The sequence below is a fragment of the Astatotilapia calliptera genome, chromosome 5 (genome assembly GCF_964374335.1).
Source record: "Astatotilapia calliptera chromosome 5, fAstCal68.1, whole genome shotgun sequence".
Lineage (NCBI taxonomy): Eukaryota > Metazoa > Chordata > Actinopteri > Cichliformes > Cichlidae > Astatotilapia > Astatotilapia calliptera.
Window position 1 is genome coordinate 12,565,577 of NC_137426.1, and position 8,338 is coordinate 12,573,914.

Genomic DNA, 8,338 nt, shown 5'->3' on the forward strand with positions numbered 1-8,338 from the left:
TGTCACCTCTACTTGCGGCCCGCATAATGTGAAGAAATATCTTTAAAAAAAAATTTTTTTTAATTATTTAATATGAAGGCAATAGGCAGAGTGTTATAGGCATAGCCCTAAAGAATGTAGACTCATGGGCAGTGTAGTCTGTGCTGCAGGAAGAATGGACTGCCATACCCATTATGGTATGGCAGTCTACTTGGTATTGGTAATATGAGTAGCCTTCAGTAATAGTAATAAATCACACAGCAATAGAAAATTTATGTAGTTGTAAAAAGCATGATAATATATTAAGTAATCCAAAGTATTCCGTTACGTTACTGGATACGTTACAAAATACATTTAGGGGCATGTATTGTGTAATCTGTAGTGGAATACATTTTAAAAGTAACCTTCCCAACACTGCCTATTCATGAAAAATTAAATGATGGAATGATGGATATCTATAGATGTTTCATAAAGAATTATAGTCACTAGCCATATTAATACCTCAGTGAAGCTATCCTTTGGGACACTGGTTCATCTTAAAAGAAAATGCTCTATTAGTTTTCTTTCATTACTCTATTGACACCATTAGAACAAAGGCAGCCGAACTCCCTCAAAGTGCCCATTTGACATGCCATTAATCCAGGTCCAGTTATTACCTTCACTTGTATCTCTACATAAATATGATTTATCTCTATCTCTAGCAATCTATATATATGCTATAGGCAGCAACTTGCAGCAGTTGCACAATTTCCACTAGCACCCTGTTGGCCAGCAACACTGGGGGTAGTTGTTATTACTTGACTTCCCACTCAAAAATCACATTCTTTATGATCCCTATGTTTGATTTGACCAAGACTTTACCATTTTACACTGGATACTCTTCCTGAAACAACCCTCCCAATTTTTATGGGCTTCGGAATGGCACTAGTAGTAATGGCTGGGCTTCATTTTCATGTACTATATGTGAACTGTAACTCCAAGATGCGCCTACGAAGGCAAGTCTTGCTTATTGACAGCACAAAATTTAAAGATGGCAAAACCGAATTAATTCTGATTTAAGTTCAAGGGGAATTTAAATAATCTAAAGTGTATAGTGTTTGGTGTTACATAAAGTCACTTTATACTATCACGAGTAAAGGCACAGTAGATTTTTAGGGCATGACATTGCAGGTTTTAAAGAATTAAAAAGATTAATAAAAATAAAGATCTGAGAACCCCCCGCCTCTCTATTTTCTTTGCAAATGGCCATAAATAAACATGGCAGCTAACCAAAGTGTTTGTTGGTACAGGCCCACTGGGAGCCTGTCTTCAAAGCACTGGCCTGGTTTTCTTCTCTTCAATGAAAATTTCAATTTGTGGCTCTTTTCCAAAAGCCAGGCAGAGTTTAAGTGAAAAACATTTACTTGAAGTGTAGTGCACCACTTACTAGGTAACATGAGACCAACAAACACCATTTCCCAAACGACCACTTTTAAAAAGCCAAACAAGGACACACAAAAACTAGCAGAAAAGCAGCAACCTGCACAGCACTGACAACACGATGTGTTCAGTGATCCTTAATCTGTGTTTTACCTGCAGAATTTCTGCACATCCAGTGACTATGTGTTCTCATACTGAATTACCATTACAACAAGTAGTCTAAGGAGCTTGGAAAGAAAAGCGTCTGGACTTCTTTAAGTTGCTTGAAGACGTTTCACCTCTCATCCGAGAAGCTTCTTCAGGTCTAAGGTCAAATGGTGGGGAGTCCCAGATTTAAGACCTATGGAAGTGTCCCCCCAAGAGGGACAATGGAGCCCCTAATAATCCTCTACCTAATCACACGAGCCAAGGTGTGAAGACAGGTGTAGGTCACAATCAGCCAAGGTTTCGGGTGAGCTCATTGTGAAACCTAACTCCACACTGTAAAAAAAAATCTGTCAAATTTACGGTAAAATACCGGCAGCTGTGGTTGCCAGGAATATACCGTGTAAAAAATGTGGAATCTGTAAAAGACAATACGGTATACTGGTTTTGTAACCCTAATTTTTAAGGTAGACAACGTATTATTTTACCAAAATCATGATAGAAAAAACCAAATATATTTGTCAATTATACAGCAATTTAATGTAAAAAATGCAACTTTCCATAGCTTTTTACAGATATTTGCAGTAAAAAAAAGTAATAATATAATAATATTTACAGTAATTTGTTGTTAATTTAACAGTAATAGGATAGACCCTATTATTGTAAATAACTGTAAAAATAACAGAAATATGTTAAACCTTATTAAAACCTTTGACAGTAAAAAACACAGTGAAATTGTATAACAAATTACAGCATTTTATTTTGACCAGATACATTTTACGGTAAATTCCTGGCAACCACAGCTGCCGGTATTTTACCGCTAAAAATACAGTACAATATGAGGAACATAAATGGTTTACCGTACATTTTACATTTGCAACCGCTAAATATAGAAAAATCTAAAGATGCTCATATACAACCAAGGTAGAGAATATTACTGATAAACAATGAGAAAATTTGACATACCATTTGAAAACAGACTAAACATATTATTTTCTCTATTCCTACAAAACAGCATAGATCTTGAGAATACAGCATGTGTCCATATATATGGCTGGTAATCCATGGAGGAATGAATAAACATGAAACAAAATATTACCTGCCCCTGACCTATCAACAGTAATGAGTCACTGGGTCCTGCCTTGGTGAAGGAAAGGACTCGGTGGAGTTTCTAATGCGCATGGTGTTGAAGATACAAGCTCTGCAGGAGTACTTCAATGTCCATCAGGAGTTCACTTTGGACTGGCAGGATCCCCTCTGCAGCAAAAAAAATGGACAAAGTTTGATCAGTGCTTGAGCAAAATGCACAGAAATGAACAAAACGTGCTGCCAAAACCAGATCTAATGATAAATGATTTCTTAAGTGTAAAATATACAGTTCTTAAAGGATAGCTATTGTCAAAATGCAACCTGGGCTGTTTTTTTCAGTTTTTTTTTTTTACTGTAAACGAGACAAACATATATCTAAAAGCATAATTATGACAAACAAGCCGTTTTTGAGATTGACCGTGATTTTGTTTTGTGGTCAATAGCCAGTGAATGGGAATACTAGGGGGCCGGGGCATAAATTTGAGCACATCAAAATCGATACAGTAAAAAAAAAAAAAAAAAAAAAACAGCCCAGGTTGCGTTTTGGCAATAGTTATACTTTAAATCTACTTATGTAAAAGTTATACATAGACAACGCAGCCCTAATCACAATCATAATTTGTTGAAAAACGTATTTAAGTTTCGTATTGATTTATCATAGAACTTGAAGTTAATGGCTGAATGCATGGTGATGAGACCTAACATTCAATCTACATTTTATAGCGTATGAAACTGCTCACCTGGACATGAACCTGAGCTCGGCTGATTAAGATTAGTGTCTCCTGTCCATCTTTCTTTAGCAAAACTTGAATAATACCACTGCTTACCTCTTATTGAATCTTTGGGTGCAGACTTAATTGAAGAGCCTCGTATAAACAGGCAGGGTGTGATGTTTAGGGAAACCAAAGAATACAGCCGCCATCATTTCTGCCAGAAGACTCATTGGGTGCAACGAAGCTTTCATTGTGGACTGGCTAGATACCTTCTGCATTCAGAAGGAAAACAAGAAGGGCATACACCATAAACAATAATAACTGACAAAAATAATGAGACAAGAAATTAAAGTAACAAAATAAGTGCAAATCAAGTTTCCCTGTGTTACAGTGTAGCTGAATGTTTTTCAACAATTTGATTTACGGTAAAACACATACCAAATATTTCCAGCCAAGGTTTGTTTCAATCTTCAGCATTTTTTTCCTGCCATTGTCTTGAAACTGTTTCATCTGTCTCTCTCATTTGATGCTGTTTACAAAAACAAAACAGCAATATTGTAAAGGGAAAAAGGAAAATTAATTTAATGGAAAAAAAAAAGATTATGACCTGAAATCTCACCATTTCCTGAGAGTCACAGGTCCTTTGAGTATCCTTATGGTTTCTGCTCAAATTCAGTGTCTGAAAAGGGCAGGAACAAAACAAACCTTTTTAATCATAATAAAGATAAAATAAGATTTAGAGACAGACGACAAAGAAATGTGTAAAATATCTTCTTGAATCTGTTTACTTTACTAACCTTGAAAGAGACTCTTGGGTCTTAGCTGTGCCACCACCCTTAAACCTTAAAACAGATGGAGACGATATGCTGGCCTGGCTTGAAATTTCCATATTTGGTGCTGTAAAACAATATCACAAACAATAGATTAATTGTACTTTTTGGACCTTGGCCAAAGCATAATAGAAAAAACAGAAAGTCCTTCATGGCTATTGTGCAATGAAATCATAATACTTACTGGTTTGTTTCTCAGATGTCTCCACTCCTAATGATTGTAGTGCCTCCAGTACAATTTCAAGGATTGAGGCAGACAGGTCCGGCAGCACCTTAGTAATGGAACTCCTTATGCTGCCCCCCATTTCCAAGATGTCTGATAAAAGAATGTGAATAAAGGTCAATTTACACCAAGTGGTACCTTTGGTCTTAAAATATGAAGCTGATCTTGCTTGATACTACACTTTTATACAGTGTTTCGTAAGTACCAAACTAACAGCACCATTATTGTGACAGCACACTGTGTTTCAGTGGAACCATTTGGTACCCATACTTCATGTAAGATGTTAATGGATAGAAATCAATTAAGTCAATGGGTTTTGACCAAAAAAATCATTTTATTTAAAACAGCTTACTATCACTTATGTCACACAGAACATCAGCAGGAGGCTCAGTAGAGGGCTCTTCTGATTTCTGCCACAGATCAGACTCTAGCAGACATCTCAAAGTCTCTCTTAAAGGCACATAATAGGCAAACCTATCTTTTCTGTTTTCATCTCTCCCTAAAAATATTTTCTTTGGTTCCGCATAGTTGAAGGCTTTTTTAAAGATCTGAGCTCTGGAGTGCACTGTCCTCAATGGCCCGGTATGACATGCAGAAAAAAGATCATAGCTTTTGACAGACTCACAGACTTTGTTGATGTCCTCCTCTGATAATGATGTGTCATCTTTTAACAGTGATGCAAGTTTACCCAAACTGTATGTCTGTCCCATGCATGTTCTGCATTTCCTCTACAATGTTCTGTATGGTTGAAGCAGGCAGTAGAAACTGACCCTGCAATTTTAAGTAGAATAGTGAAACGTTTCTCAGAAAAAGATCACAGAATTCAGGGGGCATTTCCATGTTATCTTCATGTGTAATAGACTGTGCAGCAGGCTCGGAAATCAAGGGTACAAAGTCATCTGATGTGGTTGGAACAGATGATGATTGACATGCAGACTCTCTATATAAATCACCAATGCTGCTGTCTGAAAACTCTGTGTTTACGTGACATGTGAGCAGTAAAAGATGATTTAACTCTAAAGGTATTTGTGCATCCTCTTACTGGACAAGTGACCACTAGTGATGGGTCGTTCGCGAACGAAATGGCTCTTAGAGCCGGCTCTTTGACGTGAACGACGAGAGCCGGCTCCTTATCGCGAGCCGTGACGGCTCGTGGTTTTTTTTTTTTTCTCTCAGCCTCTGTCTCGCACTTTTTTCCGCTTCACTCTGCACGCGAGCCTTGTGCTTTACGCTGGGCAGAGGGGGGAGGGGCGGTAGTTACACTCAGTAGCACAGGAACAGAGCCAGAGAGAGAGAAAGAGAGCCAGGGACAACAACGTCACATTAGAAAGGTATAGTAATCATCCACAACTATTTTCGGTTGCAGATGATAAAGGATTCAGAAAGTGCGGATTCATGCGGGCCCATATGACAGAATGTGCATGTTCTTTTTGTTTTCATATTATAATTTATATTTAATTGTGTTTTGCAGTGTTTTGTGTTGTTTTCACTTTAAATTTGTAAAAGGAAACAGCTGAAAATTTAAATAGTTAAAAGTTGAAATGTGAATAGTTGATTTTTGTATTATATGATTTATTTATTACATTTTATGTGGCGTGAATAAATAAAAGTATATTTACAGTGGTCCCTAGAGACAAAGCACATACAAACTTCAAATCACGTACGAACTCTGAAGCATGTACAAACTCCAAAACACGTAAAAACTCCAAAACACGTAAAAACACGTACAAACTCCGAAGCACGTAAAAACTCAAAACACTTACAAAAGACAACAGAAGTGCTCCAGGATGCTGGGCGCAGTGTTTAGCTTTTGTTATCTTGTGGCTACACAATCCAGCAAGTACCCAACGACCGGATTTGGTGTGTGATAGTAACAGGTAGATGAACTTTTTTTTAAATTATTTGAATATATTTGAGTGCCTGTGTATAAATACACAAACAATACACACATGCTTTCAATTGTGTAATTTAAGTGATCTAGTAGCTCTGCTTTGGAAGTTCAGTTCATGCTAGAAATGTGTTTTGGAGTTTGTACGTGTTTTCAGAATCAATCAGAATCAGAATACTTTATTGATCCCTGGGGGAAATTATTTTTTGTTACAGTGCTCCATTTTAAACCAACATTAAGACAAGACAGACAATACACTAAGAATAGTACAATATATACATATATATACATACATACATAAGTCACTCATAAATAAATAGTCGGAAAAGAAACGTGTAGTTGTAGCAGTAAACAGTGTGTTAAGTGGATGCGTTGTACAGGGAGATGGCCACAGGCAGGAAAGATTTCCTGTGTCGTTCAGTGGTGCTTTTCGGTAATCTCAGTCTCTCACTGAACGTGCTCCTGTGACTGACCAGCATGTCATGGAGAGGGTGGGAGGTGTTATCCAACATTGTCTTTATCTTGGACAGCATCCGCCTCTCCGACACCACCTTGAGGGTGTCCAGCTCCATCCCCACAACATTGCTGGCCTTACGGATTAGTTTATTAAGTCTGTTGGCATCTGCGACCCTCAGCCTGCTCCCCCAGCATGCAACAGCATAGAGGATTTTGTCTCTAGGGGCCACCGCATATATTTATATATAAACATATATAAATAAAACCACTTTTTTACGTTAGTAATTCCTTTTGTGCATAATTTTATATTATTGTGAATAATAAATTAATTAAAGCAACAAAACAACCTGAAGAGCCGGTTCGGAGCCGAAAGAGCCGGCTCTTTTTAGTGAGCCGAGCCGAAAGAGCCGGCTCTCTAAAAAGAGCCGGAAATCCCATCACTAGTGACCACGTGTCCTTCCACAATATGGCTCTTCAGATGAGCTATTAACTCTTTAGAGTTCTGACACTGACGTTCACACATCGCCATTGCACATGTAAACGAAGAAACCACCACCACACCAGTGACATGGGTGGGGGCAGTGTCTTCGGTAAAAATGAGCCTTAAACGCGCCATACCTGGTGTATGTCTGCTTGCAGCCTGCTTCAATACACCGAAAGAAACAACGTGGCTCATTCCGATGCAGTTTACAATGAAGCACGTAGCCCCTTGATGACTGAACTACCTTACCACAGAAATTACACGTTAACATAACTCCATGTACTTTGGTAATTCCTCCCTAGCGAATTAAGCACGCCATATACAGAAACTAATCCAGAGCAATGCTTCCCTCGCAACAGTAATGCTAACTCAACTCACAAATGCTAACTAAATTCACAACCTCACTCATAAAAAACGAACTGCTAAAATTATCTATAAACGCTGGGCTGGTGGATTTTTATAACAGAGATAACTTGAAGTTGCATGTACTCACCTCACCTCGAACTAATTGTAAGCTGCCAGGATGTCTACAAATTCCGAAGATGCTGTGGTCCAAGCAGCAATAAATGGCGCTAATATACGAGTTCAAAACTGTGTCCGTTAGCGAAGCCAACTTGAGTCTCCTGCATGAAAAAAAGAGCGGTTGGCACACAGCTCAGCAGCGCGCCGCGCTATTGGTCATTTTCAGGTGACGTCATCCCGCAATGTAACGTCGCTCTTTGTTTCTTTAGGAGGTTCGAATTTGATCAGAAGTCACGTCTGCAGACCGCTGCAGCCACGTCTTACCTTGCTTCCCCTTTTTTTGGTGAAATGGTTCGCTCATACTGCACAATGTTGCTACCAGATTTTTTTTCTCTGCAATTCGAACGTAAAACGTCTGTACACAGTTTACCAGCAGTTTAGCTACCAATCAACAGCGATCACACAAATTCAAAATTTAAGGCCGACCCACTTAAGGTGGTCTGATAATATGGCATGAAACACAACAACATAAAGTTGTTTTAAAATAATAATTAAAAAAGATTATTGAAATCAATTTTATTCACAACCATAAACTTTATTTTTAACATCTTCTGCAGGCCTAACTTTTAATCTGTATATCAGTATCTGAATTTT

At 38.0% G+C, this 8,338-nt stretch overlaps 1 long non-coding RNA gene across 1 annotated transcript; it reads right to left on the bottom strand.

Moving 5' to 3' along the window:
• Positions 1-2,203: 2,203 nt before the first annotated feature.
• On the bottom strand, positions 2,204-5,454 carry LOC145428859 (uncharacterized). Its single transcript, XR_013909195.1, has 6 exons — positions 4,359-5,454; positions 4,142-4,241; positions 3,964-4,023; positions 3,783-3,873; positions 3,459-3,616; positions 2,204-2,799 (listed from the first exon to the last, which is right to left on the bottom strand). It is a non-coding gene; the product is annotated as an uncharacterized LOC145428859 (long non-coding RNA).
• Positions 5,455-8,338: the final 2,884 nt, after the last annotated feature.